Here is a 19,746-nt window from a genome sequence, read left to right as displayed (position 1 = left end):
GTTTGAAGATTGATAGCAACATTATGTTTATACTTTCCCCAAGATCGCATAGTGCTTGGCCACTGTAGGTCCCTCCGATAGAGCATGGTATTGTGAAGATTCCTGGGTCGCTTATTTTAGGTGGGATCATAGCATTTTGCGCTACAACCATTATTGCGATCTTTTCTTCCTCATTTTTTCCCTCTTTCAATCTTTGCGGAGCTACTAGTGGTTGGACTTCTTCTGTCTCAATATCTAGAGGCTTAAGGGTGGATGCAACTCCAGGGTCTATTTTCTCGAGCTTCTCCAAACCATAGGTCAATGGGTCCTCGGTTGTCACCGCATTTAAGTTGGTCGCAATGGGCTTCTCCCCCACTTCTGCAGTCACGTTGTCGCTCAACAAGAAGATTGCTAAGCATTGTTCCTTCCCTATTACCCCCAGCATTGCGAGGGAGCTCAGTTGAGCTCGGCAACGCTCCTTGCAGTCTATTTTTCAGCTCGCCCGTAATTTGTCCCATTTGAATTTCGAGATTTCTAATGGATGTAACTTGATTATGAAGCACTGATTCATTTTTCTCAATGTACTGCTTCAACGAGCTCTCTAAGGACGAAGATTGCGGTGATTGTGAGCTGCTAGCTTGGCTATGCGCTGGATCGTTGTTTTGTAGAAAAAACCCGGGTGACTCTCCTTTTTGTGCCACAGGTTGAAAGCTTTGTTGTTGATTTTTTCACGCAAAATTTGGGTGGTTTCGCTACCCGGGGTTATATGTGTTGGAATAGGGATTATTTCTCATGAAGCATACCGACTGCAGGTTTGTCGGGCATTCTTCCATCGGGTGAGCATCTCCGCAAATGACACAACTTGCGGTCATTTGAGTAATTGCGCTGACCTACCCTTTCTTCGCTCCCGTGTTATTAATTGCGATGCCTTGTATCAAACTCATCATCGCAGTCATTTGATTTTGCAGGGATGTGATGACCCCATTGTTTGCGTCATTATCTTTTATTCTTAATCTTTGATCGTTTTCCCGCCAATCCTCGTGATTTTTGGAAATGCGATCAAGTATACTCTTTGCCTCCTCATATGTTTTGTCAAGCAGACCACTAGCGGCTACCACATTGGCAGCGGTCTGCGAAGAGGGATTCAGTCCTTGGTAGAAAATCTCCATTTGTAGGCAGTTTTCTGGTAGCCATTATGTTGAAGTTTCTTACCGCCGCTTGAACCTCGCCCAGGCATCATGAGACGATTCGTTCATCTTTTTAGTTTCAAATATTGTTATTAATTTTTGTCTCTAGCATTCTCGGTTGGTGGAAAATACTTCTTCATTAAAACTTTTCCACCATCTGTTCCCACGAAGTTTATCTGCTCCGCGGTTCCGAGAGAATTGCCCATTTCCCACCTGATTCACATAAGAGAAGGAAACAGAGTAGGTCGAATTTCCTCGGTTTGAATATTCGGAACAAAAAAGTATTGCATGATTTCTTTAAAGCCCGAATGTAGGCGTGCAGGTTCTTCGTCACGCCTTCTTCCAAACTGCCCAGCACTTGGTCATCTGCGAATTACCGAGCTTTCATTTCTAACCTTATCCATCTAACACCCAGCCTCATTATTCCTGGAGAGAAATCATAGAGGTTAGGCGACGCATAGTCCTAGATGGTCTATGCGGTCATTCGCTAGAAGGATGGGGTGGCATTATATTATTCGCATTAGGGCCTTGTCCGGTTGCTGCATTCTTGGTGTTCTCTTTTGTTGTTTGGCGGTCTCTTGATCTCCATCAAACGTTCTATCAATCTCCGGGTCGTAATTCGCCAGAGATTGAGAGTCTGCAAAGAATCAAAAAAAAAAAATTACCGTTAGCACTCTATTTTTGCCGAAGTCCCCGAAAACGGCGCCAAAAACTTGATGATGGAAATTAGAAGTTAATTTTACTCGACAACTAAAATCCCTTCGATGCGGTATGCGATGCATGTTCCTAAGATATGCGTGATAGTCATGCATCGTGTCATGCGTAGGATTGAATATGCGTTGATAATGTATGCGGGACCATGCGTCTGTCACAATTTTCTTGCGCTACGCCAGTATACGCGAACGCAAGTTTCTCGGGTAATCCGAGTCGAACACAGGGATTGTAGCTATATGAATGCGGTGATGTGGCATGCGGCGGTTAAATAAAAGAATGTTGGAGGGGTGCTAAGTCAATCCTACTCCTACTCCTACTCCTATCTAACAGACAACGCAATGAGAATGTGCATTGAGAGTAGAGATAGACAACATTTGACATGAAATAAATGAATGGAAAATAGATAAAATGCGGAGATGTTTTCATTGTAACTTCTTAAGAGTGACCGCAAGGGCAACCTTAGTCAACGCAAACCATTGCAATTCATGCTACACACACGTGAACCTAACTTTAGGACGTATGCGGTGTATCTGCGATATTGCTGAGAAGCCTATACCTGCCTAGACCTCCATAACTAGCTCACTAGCTCCCGCTGCATGAGCATGGCTGCCAAATAACCCCTTATCCTACTTCCTGGACGCATGCAAATCCATTCTGTAGGGTTCATACGCTGTGTGAAGCAAACAGAGCTTATCTCTAAGATCTCCATTCTTGCCTATGTGTTCCAATCTGCTCTCTCGAGTCTTAGATTTGTGTTTTAGACTACTCTCCCAAGTTTGCCTAAATGATGAATGAAGTGCTCATAGGACAAGGTAACCACATGAACTTTGCTGACCTAAGATTGTTACTATCCTTAGTGAACAATGCATACATTACTTAATGCGACCAATCACTTACCCTTCCGAGCAGTTGATTGTTGCTGACTTTACTCATAGACAAGTAATGCGTTAGCCTATAGACAGGCATTGCAGTAGTTTCACACTAAGCAAATAAGATTACTCACACACTCGCGCAACACACACCTCTCAGTGGGTTGCTACATGCTTCATATCCCTAATCCACATGACTAAGTATGCGATACCCTAGCAATCCTACTAAGTATTGCAATGAAAGTAAAAATACTAAGCAAAGAAGATGGAGATGGAGTCGAAGGAAACAGAGAAATGCATTGAAAACAAATTGTGTTTATTTCTTAATCACAAAATGTCATACAATACAATATAAGAAAAGAAAGGAAAATGAAGTGACCGGCTGGAAGCAAAGACTTGCTTCCAGCAGATGTGCGTCAAGGCTGTGGTTGTGCCATGGATGGGCGGAGGAGCTGACTCTCTCGAGATCTAGCTCCGGTCGAGGGCTCCATTCGTCACTCGGAATGGATGAAGGAGGTGAAGAACTCTCAAACATCTTCTCACGCAATTTTTCTGGATCACGGGGAAAATCTCGGAATCATAAGGTTCATCCCCGGATAACTTGAATTTCTGCTCATTGGCTTCTATTTATAGAGCTTGGGTCGTCGACAGCATTAATTGGACTGCTTTGAGTCTGACATTTGACGCATTAGTCCTTTTTGAACCTCTGCCACTAATGGCGTGGTAGGTGAAATGTCAGTATCATCTTTTTGTTTTTCTCGAGGTAGATGCGTTGATGCGTTCATTCCACCAACCTTGCGTTGATCCCATTAGTATGCATTGTCGTGTAGCCGCAATCATTTAATGACTACATTCGCTTAATACCACAACTCTACATGATGACCACAATCACTAGGCGAGCGCAACTCCCATGCGATGGACGCATACGGCTGATTACTGCAACATCCATGTGTTCGACCTTGCGATGGAGTGTTTCTCCGCATGCGGTCGTCTATATGGTGGTCCAGTTTTCGCGTTTGCATTCATTTCCTGTTTTAGCTACAAAATAAAACATTGAACGCATAATAACGCAAAATAATGGGTTAGCTGAGATTCAACATGCTAATCCACGCAAGCTCATTTTCTCATGAATTCCTAGCACAATTGCCGCATATTCTGCTTAACAACCTTCATAATTCTAAGTAAAAGGCCTAAGATGACATGCATTTCTGTATGTCATCATTGGTCAATTAGAATAAGTGTATGTTTGGAATATATTTTCAAGTATTTAATTTAAAAAACAAATTATTTTTTAAGAAATTGGAGTATTTGTCAAGCACTCAAAACATCTTTTCAGGTGCACTTCAATAAGTCTTTATCAAAAGTGTTTAAATAAAAATGAATTTTTTGAAAAACATTTTTTTCTCAAGTCAATTTAAAAGGACCTTAAATTACCTCTAATGTCTCCCAACCTATCTAAGAATGGGAGAACTCTAAAGAAATGGTAACTAATTGGCCGAAGGAATCAAAACCGAAGCCATCAGAGGGAACTTTATTTTATGAACTTTGGTTTGTAATGATTTAGTCCTTGTACTTTCAATTTTATAACGATTTGATCCCTGAACTTTAGTAAATAACAATCTAGTCCTTGTACTTTCAAAATTGTAACAATTTAGTCCCTCACGTAAAAAATTTCATCAAAATTAGATGTCAAATTTTAATATTTAATGATGTAGACTTTATATTTTGCAAAAATATTGAATCTCTAATTAGTTTAATGGTTTATTTATGCCTGAAATATCATTGAATTGTTCATTAATTTCTATGATAGGGACTAAATTGTTACAAACTTTAAAGCAATGGGACTAAATTGTTAGTTCATGAACTAAATTGTTACAAAACTTAGAGTATAGAGATTAAATTGTTACAAATCAAAGTTTAGGAACCAAGTCCTTACTTCTATGAAAGTTTAGGGACTAAAAATGATTTTTAACCTCCTACTGCTGCTACTAATAATAATTCACCTTATGTTGGATAGACCATTGTTTAATAGACCATGTGCAATGCAAGATAATTAAACAAGTGACCATTGCTCAACATTTTTTTTTTTGAAAAAAACGAGACTATTGCTCACACTTGAAAAAAAAAACATTCACATCAAATATTGGTTTTTTACCACCAAGATTTTATGGCCAGTTGAGTCCTGTCAAAAAAAAAAAAAAATTAGGGCCAATGAGAAGAATAGTAGATTTTAACTTTTCATTTGTAAAAATAGCAAATCAACATTTCATTCATCAAAATAGGAAAAAAAATTTAAAATAAAATATAAATGAATTTATAAAAGTCGAAACTACCCCCATCATACAAATGAAATTGTAAATTCCAGCACTACACCGACCTCTTTTCCAACCAAGTTGCCGTCATTTTCCTCCTCGAAATCGACTCCTCCACCAATAATGGTGCGGTCATGGACCAACAACTTTGGCATATCTTTTCACAATGTCTCGATAGGAATCACTTTGGAAAGAAAGATACTTTGGGACTTGAACTCTTGTCCATGATTGAACCAATGGATTTGATTGGTTAAGTCAAACCTCTAAATTAGACTTGTTGTTGATGGAGAACAAAAAATAAAATTAGTAAGAAATAAATGAAAATTGAAAAATTAGATAAAATACAAAATTTAAAACTGAAGATAAGATCAAACATATATTTGAAAAAAAAATTATCTTCATTTTTTAAAAAAATATTACATTCAATTTTTAAAATTTGAAAGTGTAGAGAGATAATTTAGGAGAAAATTAAGATTTATGTTAAAAATCTACAAATGGCAAAATTAGTTGCAGCGTAACTGAAAAATTAATTACACTATAATCTTGATGAGGATTTTGTAGTCATCAAATATCTTCTGAAAGTTTTTGGCGATACTTAAGATTTTGATTAGGTTATATGTTAGAATGAAGAAGAATGGATTTTGATTTTGATTAGAATGAAGAAGAATGAATTTTGATTTTGATTAGAATGAAGAAGAATGAATTTTTAAGATATTTACGTGACCTACAAATATGATCAGATATTTATGTGACCTAAATGTAATTAGTTTCCAATCTACGGCCAACAAATACAATAAACTTAAAAATAAATAAGTTTTTGAACTTACCCAAAATTCTGTAACAATACTTTTTTTGTTATAGACCAAATTATAAGTTTAGAAAGTGAGGGCTGGATTGATAAAAATTATATAGGTTAATATCAACACCGTCTATATGCTTGACCTACCTTCACCAATGGATCAGTTAAGTCAAGCCTCAAAAGTAGACTTGTCGTCGATTGAGAACAAAAAATAAAATTAGTAAGAAAAAGATTAAAATTGAAAAATTAGATAAAATAAAATTTGAAATTGAAGATAAGATCAAATATGATAATTAAAAATACATTCGATTTTTAAAAAGATTACATTCGATTTTTAAAATTCGAAAAGTGTAGGGAGATAATGTAGGAGAAAATCAAGATTTATGTTAAAAAATCTGCAAATAACATAATTAGTTGCAGTGTAGCTATAAATCTAGATGAAGACATTTTAGGGTTAAAAAAATGGGAACACATGTGATACGAATTTACAATAAATTTGATAAATTTATGCTTTGCTATTCTTCCAAATGGAATCTTTAAAACAAAAATTAATATGATTCAAAATAAAAAAGAGTAATTAATAAAAATGAGTTTTTTTTTTTAATATTCCACGTTTTAAAACAAATTTATAATAAAGATAATCATAAAAACAATTTAAAAATGTATGATTTAATTATGATTAAGAGAAAATATACTATAAATATAAAAAGTTAGTTAGGAAAACAAATTTAATATAAGATTTAAAAATCCAAAATAAGATAATCATAAAAATAATTTAAAAATAAGATAATATGATATTTTAAATTCAAACCAAGATTTAAAATTAGTTGTTGTAGAAGATTGAATATTCAAACTAAATATTAAATTTGATATATAAATTCAAAACAACAGTTAAATCACGAGATTTAATTCCGCTTGAAATAATTGTGTTAGTTGGCGTTGGATATATAGTTGACCAATTAATTATAATCTCATTGGCATTTTAGGATTTCAAAAAGTTGGACTCACATGATATCCATGTTATAATTCAAAAGTACTCCACCTTTTTCTATTTTTCCAAATGATAGTGTAATCATTGCTATATATTTGATTATTCAAAAAAATTATTAAAATTAGGCTCATAGTCTCAATTATATGGACTTCTCAAAAATGGTAAAACACATAGCCCAATTTCACTAATAGATTATTAAGAAAAAGTCTAAAATACCCCCGATTGAAAATCTTCGCGTCTGATTTCTTCGCCTTCACAAAACATTTGGGTTTCCTCAACTGGCTCTTTCTTCTTCATCGGATTCTTCTTCAATTTCTTCTTGCTTGAAGTTACAAAGAAAAATGAGGTGCGATTTTTACATTTTTTTTAAAATTTCTATTAGAAACTTCATTCTTCTCATTTCCAGCATGCATTTAAATTTGTTCGTAAGATTCTTCGTAAATTTTTTTTATTACATTTGCGGGAAGTTAGATTAAGTTAGGATATATGTTTTTCTCCAAATAGTTCTTCCATTTTCTAGAACCAATTTGGAAGCTTGGAACTGCTACAATCGGGCAAATATTTCCTTCTTTTCTTAGTCGGTTACTTGACAGTTGTTTATTTCTTGCATGAATTTAAATTTGTTCTTACTAATTGATTCTTTGACTGCATTAGCTGGAAGTTAAATTAAGTTAAGATATATGTTTTTTCCTAAATAGTTCTTCGAATTTCTATAACCAATTTGGAAGCTTGGAACTGCTACAATCGAGCATAAATTTCCTTCTCTTCCTTGTCAACTAATTGAAATGAATTGATGAAAAGAAGGAAGAAGGAGAATCGGTACTCCATTGTATGGTTTGATTGAAATAAATTGATGCCTGAGTTAATTGTTGTTTATTTTGAACAAATTGGGGTTGAGTTTGGAATATAGTGAACCGGTATTGTTTTGGTTTTCCTTGTACGTGGTGGAATCAATGTTATATAGACTCTCTTATATATATTTTTTGGTTTAAATTACAAATTTTGTCTCTATGATTTGCAGAAAACTACAAATAATAGTCTCTAATTTAGTTTAAATTGCTTATATATTTCTTAGTTATTTAGTAGTTTCTGGAAGTCATTTGATTGTGTACTAATTACCATCTGATTGCCTTATATTTTTTTTGATCAATTATTTAATAGTTTCTAGAAGTCATTTGATTATCTGTTGATTACCATCTGATTGTCTACTAATAGTCATATATTTTTTTTCCTCAAATAATAGGAATAACAAGAAAGATGAAAAAAAAGAGAAAAAACGACCCAAATTTTTTGAGAAGGGAGAATGTTCGATACAAAAAAAATAAAGGAAAAATGAGCTTAAGTAGTATATTGTATTTGGTTGCATGTTGATTACTCTTTGATTGCATTCACCCGTTTGATATGCTTTAATAGGAAATTCAATCACATGGACTCCAAGTTTAGTATTATTCTAAAATTGAAATTATTGAAACTCTGATTAAGAACCAAACACCAACAAAAATGGAAATATTTAAAAGAAGCCATTTCGATTCTTTGTAGACTTTAGACTCGGAAAGTTCCAAGGCAATTATTGGTTCATCTCATATCAAGATTATCTGAAAAAGATAGCATAAATGAATAATTGGCATTTCATTTAGAAGGATTCAAAATTAGATTTTCGATGAAAGAATTTTATTTGATAACTGGTCTTAATTGTAATCCATTTCTAAAATCCTTAGAAATGTCCAATGAAGAAGATAAACCACATTTTATGAGAAATTCTATTTTCAAGAATACAAATTCAGTAAATAGAAGTAGCATAGGAGCTTTTTTTTCAAGTAGGTTATTTAGATGATGAGTTAAGGATTAAGCTTGCGAATTTATTCATTTTAAAATGTTATCTATATTGTAAGCAAATGCATAATAAAGTTGAATGGAAAGAAGTTTAGATGTTGAAGGATGAGGAAACTTTTAATAACTTTCCTTGAGATAGGTTAGTTTTCAATTTGAAAGCGAAATTCGATGTGAAAGCTTAAACTTTATATTACAATGTTTCCCACAAGTTTTGATGTGTTAGGCATATGAAATCATCCTAAAGCTCTCTGAACAAAATGTTGGGATTGTAACACAAATTATAAAAAATATCCAAAGTTGTTGAGATGGAAACTAACAAAAAAGCTCGATTGGAACTATCTTCAGGAGCGCGTCTTCAAATCAAGAGATGCAAGTATATTAGTTATAGATTACCATCTGATTATATGTTTATCAACTACAGATTACCATCTGATTATAAATTATTCATTTTGTACAGTTTACCATTGTTCCTCTAAATCCATATGATTTTGGATTACATTCAAATTACTACCAATATTTTAAGAAGGAACCATTGGACGTAATTGAAGAAAGATGGACATATAAAAGGACAATAAACCTGGATGATGATGAAGAAGGCTTGAATGAACATCAAGGGAGAGTTCAAGAAAAGAAGTCTCTCTTAGAGTCAAAATGAGGCAAGTAAAAGAGGATTTTGCCTTTTTAAAGGAGGAAGCTACTAGATTGACAAAAGTTATAAATGAAGTGTTGGGATTGCCAACCTCCATCGTACAAATTATCAATGAAAGATTACTTCCAAAGAAAAACTTGGACAAGCAGTCTCAAGATTCAATCTATCCAAATAATCCTCCTACAAAAAGTCTTAAAATAATTTAAAATGAGATGAATGTATATCGCTTAGAAAATAAAGAGGTAATTTTTCTTGCTAATACATTTTGAAACTAAGTATATTAACTTATTTATACATTTCAATTATGTTTAGATTACTGAAGAAGAAGGATAAAAGGGAGAAGAACACCAAGAAGAAGAAAGAGAACATGGACACGAACAAGAAGAGAATGAGCAAGAAGAAGAAATGGGAATACAATAAAGAGAAGAACAAGAAGAAAATGAAGGACAAAATAAAAAAGAACAAGAAGAAAGAAAAAAGAAAGGAAAATGAGAAGAATTGAAAGAACTTTTGAAATCAAACTTATCAAAATTAACTAGGTGATATTGTTTTTCCAAATTAAGTTGTTTCTGACTATCTTCTAATTGATATATGATTTTGATCCGATTGACTTTAATTGACATCTGATTACTTCTATTATTTTATATGTAGTTACCATCTATTTCTCTTTTGATAGTCATCTAATTGTTAATTGTTACTAAATAGTCATATGAGTTTTTTGATTGTCACTTGATAAACTTTGGTTTGTATATAATAGTTTGACGAAGCCTTTGAAGAACAATAAATGAACAAGAAGATAAAATTAAGGAAAAGGAAGATAGAAGAGAAGAAGACTGGGGTTGTATAGTAAATAATTAACATGTTTGTATGAAATTTTGGTTTTTTGGTTTTTTTGGAATAAAAATGATGTGTCTGTTTTGATAATAGGCTTAAAGACATAAAACCCAACAAGAAGAAAGAAGAGAAGAAGATAGCGAGAAAAGGACAAAGAAAAATCATGACAAAGGCAAAAACCCGGTAATACTATTTTCTTCATGATCATTTTCATTAGCTGTCTCATCATCTATTTTTTGTCACATAGTTAGATTTGGTTTTGATATGATAACCATATGATTTTCTTTATTTTTTTGGCACATAGTTATACATTTTTTTTTGTGTGTGTTTTGATAATAGATTGGAGAACATGAAACCCAAGAATTAGAAACAACAAAAGAAGGAAATGAAGACAAAAGGACAAAGAAAAACATGACAAAGGCAAAAAACTGGTAACATTATTTTCAATATAATTGTCATTGATTATCATGTGATTGCTATCAGATTGCTATTCGATTACTATTCATATACTTATTTCTAATTAATTCTTTCTTTAGTTGTTAAGAATAGAGTGCAAACGAGAAAATATTCCCAAGATAATCCTAAAGTAGAGAATGAACGACCAAAAAGAAAATTGAAACTCTTTCAGGACTGCCGATTTAGAAATGGCAAAGAAACACAAATCTCCAAAAAAGAAACAAAATACATACACTATTATTGAAGTGCCTAGCTTTGAACTGAATATTTCACAACCAAAATGAGACTTTTTTCTCCTTTAGGAACTTTGTTGTAACAACCCAAATTTGTACGCATACACTACAAGAAATTAATGTCAAATGTTAAGCAGAACGAAATTTTATTTAAAGGGGTGATAAATGTAACACCCTAACCCTAATTTAGAAAGCAGGAAAAATAAATAAAATATATAATTAAGAATTAAAAATATATAAATTTAATAGGAAAATCGGGTGGAAATTTAGAATTGGAAAAAAAATAAGAAATTTATTAATTATCCAAAAAGAATGAATAAAGGGGCAGAATCAGGGAGGATTAGTTAGAAGTTCGACGCTAGCTAATTCAGGAGACAAAGGGTAGTAGATAACTTTTTGTTTGGGCACTGCTCATTGGAAGAATTAGAGGTGAATTAATTGCCCATATACTTAAAATTTGAAAGAGTTAAAAAGGGAAAGTAGAATCCACAAGCAATGAAGGCAACCACGCGTCAAAACTAACGAGATTGGAGAGAAAATTAGAGAGAGCGAGATTGAAGAGAAAATTGGAAAGAGCAAGAGTAAAGAGAGCGAGATTCTCAACGAGACAATGAGAGAGAGCGGGAGCGGGAGTGGGAGCGAGAGCGAGAGCAGGAGCGAGAGAGAGAGCAGCGAGAGCCAAACCAGCGAGAAAGCTCGAGAGAGCGAGATTTGGACAGAAGCGTGGATTATACGTTGAATTTGGCCACGATCTTATAGATTATACATGGAGAACCCTAAAATTGAATACAAACCAAGGTTGAAGACGTAAGGGCAAATGTTAGCCAAAATTAGGTGTCTTATTAAGAGAAATTCTTAAACCTAAGTAATTTTAAAGAAGACATTTGTAGGATGAGTTGTCACACTGAGAAGAGCTGAAAACCACTATAAATAGGACCCTTTGCCTGAAGATTTAACCAATTCTCAAACAAATCTCAGTAACAAAGAATCGTATGAAAGAGTATGTGTGAGTGAGGAAGTTCTGTGAGGTTAGAAGAGATAAAGCTCGGGTGAGGTGCTGCCCAAATTTCCTTCTAGTTTAAGAGGAAAAGCTCTACTGATCAAATCATAAGGAATAATAAGGAATAATTAGGATCGCAGTCAAGGTAAGTAGTTATCTCACCAACGTTTCATGGTAGTGTACCTTTAATATGTTGCATAATTATGTTATTGTTATGTTGCATTACATGTTTAAAATACGTTTATCGACAAGGGACCTCATGCATTATATTTGTTCATAAGATTAAATTTTAATTAGATAAAGGTTATGCTTCTAGGGCTAGCAGGGCATGTATGATTGCACCCTTCTAGACCAAATTCTATATCAAGATTATGCTAGGGACTAACATGGTACGTATGGTTGCACCCCTCTAGTCCAATCTTACGTTTATGTTAATGGTTGATGTTGGATGCAACGCTGGCCCTACTGACTGCATAACCCGCTAATCATCAGATGAGCTAGTTTTCGCCTAAGTCCTCATCTTCCTATCAGGGTGGGGAAATTTACGTTAATGATGTTGGATGCGACTTTGGCCTTACTGACTGCATGACCCGCTAATCATCAGATGGGTTAGTTTCCACCTAAGTCCTCATTTTCCTATCAGGGCGGAGAAATTTACGTTAGAAGCATAACCGACCACCACATGTTATTATATGTTTTCAGTCTCAATCATATGTTTTCAGAACATGTTGCATGTAATTGTGCATTTGGTCACTACTCTATGTGAGAACTACTTATTGGGTATATTATATGCTCATCCTATTTTTACAGACTTTGTAGGTAAGGACACAACGTAGGTGGCAAAACTGGACGTCGCTCAAATGACCAACCATCAAACTCACTATTATAGGCATATGCATTTTTGTATCACCACGCTAGTGTTTTATGGGTCATGGTGTTTTGTAAAATAAACTTTTTATGTAGTTTACTACCTAATTAATAAAATCTTAGATATGATATTTTGAGATTTTTACCAAAATTTCATCTCATAATAGAAAAGTCTAAGCATGCATGTCGTAGTGGTCGGACCATAATATGTAAGGATCCGATCGTTACATTTGTAGACTTTGATGTTACAGTTTGTCTTTTGTTGATACATGTTATGTCTTTTGTTGATACCTAGTTAAACAATGTTGTCACCTAATTTAGAATTTAATGTTAGTCTTCGATGTTAGGACATATGTTTTGATTGATAATGACATGAATTGTAAAGCCTTCAGAAAGGAAAAATATTAGATTTTGATGTTAGTCTTTCGCTTTAATTTGCCACTTATTAGCAATGCTTAGCAGCAGATTGTCATATGATTGCCTTTTATTCTTTGTCAATTAGTTAATTTCTGATAGTTATCTGATTGCGTTCTGATTGTCTCTAATTTTTTTTCAACCATATAATAGTTTCTGATAGTTATCTGATTTCATTTTGATTGCATTCTGATTGTCATATAATTGCTTTTTAATCTTTGTCATATTGTCATATAATCACCTTTGATATAAATGTATTCAAGAGTACCTGACTTGCATATATATAACTTTAATATGGTGTAGAGAATTTGAGTTTCATTCAAAGGATAATAGCAACATCGTTCATATACTAAAAAAAGATGCAAAATCAATATACTAATATACTAAAAAACCACTAAAACAATACACTGTTATACTGAACCTATTAAAACAACACACTATTCTTACTTAAATGAGAAAAAATATACTCAAATGAAAACAAATAATAAAGCTACTTTTGATGCCCATAATATGATCATTCAAATAGGTGGATTTTTACATGTTCTTTTATTATGACCATTACGCTTACAATGAGTACACTTCTGAAGGAACCCCAAGGTCCACAGTAGAAGCAGGGATCGTTCCCAATTCACAATTTTCACATAAATGCAAATTTTACAAAATAAAAAAAAAATTATGCATCAACATAAATTGCAGCATGCAAAAAAGAGGAAAAGGGGAGAAGGTTACATACCCTTGAAGAACCAAAATCTTCTTCTCAAATTCCCTCCTAGATCCAATCACAAACCTTCTTCGAAAAACAAACCAAAACCAAGACACCACCCAAGTGAGACCTCTGTATTCTCTGTAGGGGATGAGAATCACAAGAGGTGTGAGCTCTGTGTTCTTTTGGGAGAGGGAAAGTATTGAGAAGGTAATTTTTCAGGGAAATCAAAACCTAGAAATCACATAGACCCTCTGTATGAAGAAGATGAATTGGATAATAGAACTAACTTCCCACTCATCACGTAAAAACTGAGAGAGAATTAATGGGAGGGAAGTTCCCTCCCTTTAAATTCAAAATTAAATTAAAATAAATTAAATTAAATTTAAATAATAATAATAATTATATATATATATAGATATATATATAGATATAGATATAGATAGATGGATATAGATATAGATAGATAGATGGATTAGATATAGATAGATAGATGGATAGATATAATAATTAACTTATTATAGGTATATATATATACTATATGCTATATCAAATATAACACATAGCCTATAATTTTTATTTTATATCAAAATACAATATAACCTATAGTATTTAATTCTCTCAATCATTTGTGGTATTTAATATAAGTCACATTTATACTAAATTTAATTATATGAATCAAATCTATATAATTAATATTTGAATCATATACAAATATTTAATTCTTCTCTGAATAAACTTTATATTATAATATACCAAATACATTATATTAATTATATCACATATAATTAATTCACTCAATTAATTTGAACAATTCAAATTAATCTAAAATTAATTCTCAATAATCCTAGTGGAGCTACAAAGGAGACCTTATGGACATATAGATTGAAGCTCCAATGATACTTGAATAATTACTTAAACTCTTTTAATTAAAGTATTCAACATTCATTTGAAGGGATGAAAACCCTAAGGCATAGCGGAAGCCAAAATACAAAATCATTTCATTTTTTTCTTAAATTTTGAGACTTGTAGTGTTTTTCGTGCTAATCGATTTTCTCTTTTGGTGCATGACCCATACTCCCAAAGGCTATAAACAGTTGTATTTTGTAGAACTTTCCATGAAGGAGTGAAGAATTAGAAGAGAGTGAGACAACAAGCTACGATTGATAGAGATATTAGTATTGAAGACACATCCGGAGAAGAGAGCGTTCTTGAGAATTTACCAGTAATGGTTGAACGAGAAAAGACTCTCAAGGAGCTCACAACATCAAATTTCACTCAGCGGCCACTGTGCATTGCCTATCCTGAAACAATAGGTAATTTCGAGCTTAAATCTGGCTTAATTCACTTACTTCCTGCATTTTCTGGTTAACAGGGTAAGGAATCGCACAAACACTTGAAGGAATTCTATGTGGTGTGTAATGGGATGAGACCAAACAGGGTGAAACAGAAGTAGATAAACATGTAAGCATTCCCCTTTTCGTTGAAGGGAGATGCCAAGGAGTGGCTCTACATTCTTCTGCTTGGGAGCATCACATCTTGGGATGAGTTGCAGAGGCAATTCATGGAAATGTTCTTCCCAGCATCTTGAGCTGCCAGTATCAGAAAAAAGATATACAACATTAAGCAGTTTGATGGGGAGACACTTCAAGAGTATTGGGAATGGTTCAAAAAGACTTATGCCAAGTTTCCCCACCATTAGATCTCAGACCAGTTGTTGATCTAGTACTTTTATGAGGGTCTGGTGTAGACCGATAAAAGCAGCATAGATGCAGCTGCAGGAAGAGCCTTAGTCAATAAAACCTCGTCTGAGGCAATGAACCTGATAGCTACTATGGCAGTAAATTCTCAACAATTTAGAACTAGAGTTGCAGTCAGTGTTAAGTCCGCCAACGAGGTAAGTGAACTTAAGAAAGAAATATTTGACCTAGTTTCTGTTGTGAAGCAGATGGTGAAGGTGGAAATTAGACAGCCCGCTATTGTTTGCTAGATGTGTCATGGAGTTGTCCATACAATTGACGTTTTCCTAAGTGCTCTGCAAGGAACAATAGCTAAGGTGAATGCAGTTGGAGGCTATAATTTCAATGGGCAGAACAGAAGGCGGGACCCATTCGGTCAGACTTACAATACTGGGTGGAGGGATTACCCAAACTTCAAATGGGAGTATAGAACGAGCAGGCTCAGCCTAGTCATGGAGCTTCGTCTGGTTCAGGTATGTCCTTTGAAACTATTGTTAAAATTCTTGCTGACAACTCTTTTAAATTTCAGCAGGATATAAAGAGTTTTCAGTAGGATGCAAAGAATACCATTGATTGAAGACCCAAGTTTCTCAACTAGCCACTTTTATGAGTAAATTGGAGAGACAGTCTGGTAAACTCCCATCCCAGCTAGAGTCTAATCTCAGAGAAAATGTAAGTGCAATTACGCTAAGGAGTGGCAAGGAGTTGGAGCCACCTGCTGAGTTAGTGAGAGCCAGAATTGGAAAATCCAGAAACCACTTCTTCAAATTCTACAATCATACCACCAGGAAAGAAACAGGGAGTATCTTCTCGCCCTTTTCCTCATTTAGATGCTTATGTGCCTAAAGCGCCTTTTCCTTCTAGGCTTGCAAGGCCAAAAGAACCGATGGTAGACAAGGACACAGAGTTTCTAGAGATGTTTAGAAGGGTAGAGATCAATATTCCTCTCCTCGATGCAGTAAAGTAGATTCCTAAATACACCAAATTCCTTAAAGAGCTTTGCATGAGGAAGAGATGAGCCAAAGAAAAGGAGAGAATGGTGGTAAATTAATCTGTGTCTGTGATCCTTCAGAAAAATTTGGCTAAAAAAACAAAAGGATCCAAATATGTTTTCTCTCCATTGTATTATAGGTAAAAAGAAAATTGATAAGGCCATGTTAGATCTGGGTGCATCCATAAATATTATGCCTTATTTAATTTATCAAGAATTGAAATTAAAAGACCTAACTGAAACTGGAGTTATAATTCAATTAGCTGATAGGTCTTTTATTCACCCTTTAGAAGTCAATGAAGATGTTCTAGTTCAGGCTAATGAACTGCTTTTCCCTACTGACTTTTATGTTCTTAAGATGGAAGAACCCACATCTATCTCATTTGCATCAATCTTGCTTAGTCGGCCTTTCATGAACACGACCAAGACTAAAATTGATGTGGATGAGGGCACCTTGTCTGTTGAGTTCGATGGTGAGTTGGTTAAGTTTAGTATTTTTTATGCTATGAAATCTTCCACCATAGGATGGTATAGTCTTTATGCCAGATTGATGTGTTTGACTCTCTTGAGCAGGAGGTTATATAGGACGTCTATGACGACGATAAGAATGACTCAGGAGATTTGATTTCCCTTAGAGAGCTTGCCACTTTGTCTATGAAAAAGTTGTTAGGTATGCCCTCTTATTCTGATGATGAATCTTCTGACAAGGTGCTTTCTTCTGTTTTGCAGGTACCTAAGGTGGAGTTGAAGGAGCTTCCAGACCATCTAAATTATGCCTATCTGGGGGAAGCTGAGGCCTTGCCTGTAATCATTTCAAAGAACCTGACAGAAGGGCAAGAGAAACAACTGGTAGAAGTCTTGCATAAATACAAGCTAGCCATTGGATGGGCATTTGCCGACATAAAAGATATTAGCCCTGTTGTGTGCATGCATAGAATTTCTTTGGAAGATGGAGCTAAGCCTTGTCGATAACCCCAACGACGTCTGAATCCTATCCTAAAAGAAGTTGTGATGAAAGAGGTCTTCAAACTCTTAGATGCAGGTATTATCTATCCTAAAAGAATTTCTAGTCCCATTCATGTTGTGCCTAAGAAAATGGGTATTACTATGGTGACAAATGAAGAGGGTAGTCTAATTCCTGTTACAGTTCATAATGGGTGGAAAATGTGTATTGATTTTAGAAAATTAAATGCTATAACTAGAAAGGACCACTTCCCCATTCCCTTTATTGACCAGATGCTTGAAAGGTTGGCCGGTAAGCCTTTCTTCTATTTCCTTGATGGTTTTTCGAGTTTCTATTAGATCCCGATTAACCAGAAGGATCAATAGAAAATGACCTTTACATATCCCTATGGCACCTTCACTTTCAGAAGAATGCCACTTGGACTATGTAATGCACCTGACACCTTTCAGTGATGCATGGGGAGCATATTTTCTGAATTTATTGAGAAATGCATGGAGGTATTCGTGGATGACTTTACTGTGTATGGTGACTCATTTGTTGATTGCTTGTCTAATTTATCTAGGGTGCTAGACAGATGCATTGAGTCTAACCTAGTACTGAATTTTGAAAAGTGTCATTTCATGGCCTCATGTGGCATTGCATTAGTGTATATTGTATCTGAGCATGGCATAGAGGTAGATCCTACCAAGATTCATGTTATTGCTAAGCTCCCTTACCCCACAAATGTGAGGGAGGTTCATTCGTTTCTTGGTCATGCAGGTTTCTATCGCAGGTTTATCAGAGACTTTAGTAAGATTGCTCAGCCGATGACCTCTCTTCTTCAAAGGACGTGGCCTTTGATTTTAATGATGAATACAGGAAAAGTTTTGGTGTGCTAAAAAGCACCCTATCGTGTGCTCCGGTCATTTAGGCTCCTCGTTGGAATCTTCCCTTCAAGATCATGTGCGACGCGAGCGACCATGCTGTAGAAGCGGTATTGGGGCAGAAGATTAATAAGAAACATCACGTGATCTACTATGCTTTGAAGACCCTCAACCCAAATCAATGTAGCTACACCACGATAGAAAAGGAGTTTTTAGCTGTTGTTTTTACTCTTGAGAAATTGCGCTCTTATATTATTGGATCTGAAGTAGTTGTTGTTTATAATCATGCAGTTTTGCACTATTTGATGTCCAAGAAGGAGTCCATGCCCAGATTGCGGAGGTGGGTTCTTCTCCTCCAAAAGTTTAACCCAAAAATTCAGGATAGGAAGGGATGTGAGAATGTTGATGCCGATCACCTGAGCAGGATTGCAGCTGATAGAGGTTGTCTCAATTCTGATTGTGACTTCCCTGGCCACGCACTGATACAGGTAGACTGTATTTTTTTGACTCCCTGGTATGCTGACATTGTTAATTACTTGACCACTTGTGAGTTCCCTTATGGAATGAATAGGCATAAACAAGATAAAATAAAAAGTGAGTGAAAGTATTATGTCTTGGAGGACCCTTTTCTTTTAAAATTTTATGTTGATCAAGTAGTTAGAAGGTGTTTCCTAATGAAGAATTCTTTTCTGTTTTAGAATTCTGTCTTAAGCATGCATGTGGTGGACACTTCAGTCCCAAGAGAACTGCTAAAAAAAGTTTTAGATTTAGGTTTATATTGGGACATTTTATTTAGGGATGCATACTTTGTTTGTAAGACTTACGAACGTTGTCAAAAGTCAAGAGGTTTATTCCATAGGAACGAAATGCCACAAGTCTCTATTCTTTTCTATGAGATATTTGATGTATGGGGGATTGACTTTATGGGACCTTTTTCTTCTTTTTGTGGGTTCAAGTACATTTTATTGGTAGTGGACTATGTTTCCAAATGGGTGGAAGCAAAGGCCACAGAATCACACTTTTACAATCGAGTAATTGCTTCCTTGTTGAAGAAGTACGGTGTACAACATCGTATTGCCACCCCATATCACCCTCGGACTAATGGGTAGACAGAGGTGTCCAATAGGGAAGTGAAAACTATTTTGGAAAAGGTGGTCAACCCAGGAAGGAAGGATTGGAGCCTTGGACTTGACGACGCTTTATGGGCTTACAGGATGACCTTCAAGATTTCTATTGGGATGTCTCCCTATAGGATAGTCTATGGAAAAGCTTGCCATCTTCCAGTTTAGATCTAGCATAAGACATATTGTGCAGTTAAGAAGTGAAACTGGGATTTAAAGGCAACTAGA

The 19,746-nt window shown here is 34.7% G+C and overlaps 1 long non-coding RNA gene across 1 annotated transcript; it reads left to right on the top strand.

Moving 5' to 3' along the window:
• The first annotated feature begins 9,754 nt into the window (after positions 1-9,754).
• Positions 9,755-12,966, top strand: LOC120078739. Its single transcript, XR_005482082.1, has 3 exons — positions 9,755-10,350; positions 10,507-10,598; positions 12,667-12,966. It is a non-coding gene; the product is annotated as an uncharacterized LOC120078739 (long non-coding RNA).
• The last annotated feature ends 6,780 nt before the right edge of the window (positions 12,967-19,746 follow it).

Source organism: Benincasa hispida, chromosome 5 (genome assembly GCF_009727055.1).
Source record: "Benincasa hispida cultivar B227 chromosome 5, ASM972705v1, whole genome shotgun sequence".
Lineage (NCBI taxonomy): Eukaryota > Viridiplantae > Streptophyta > Magnoliopsida > Cucurbitales > Cucurbitaceae > Benincasa > Benincasa hispida.
This window is presented reverse-complemented; position numbering and strand designations above follow the sequence as displayed.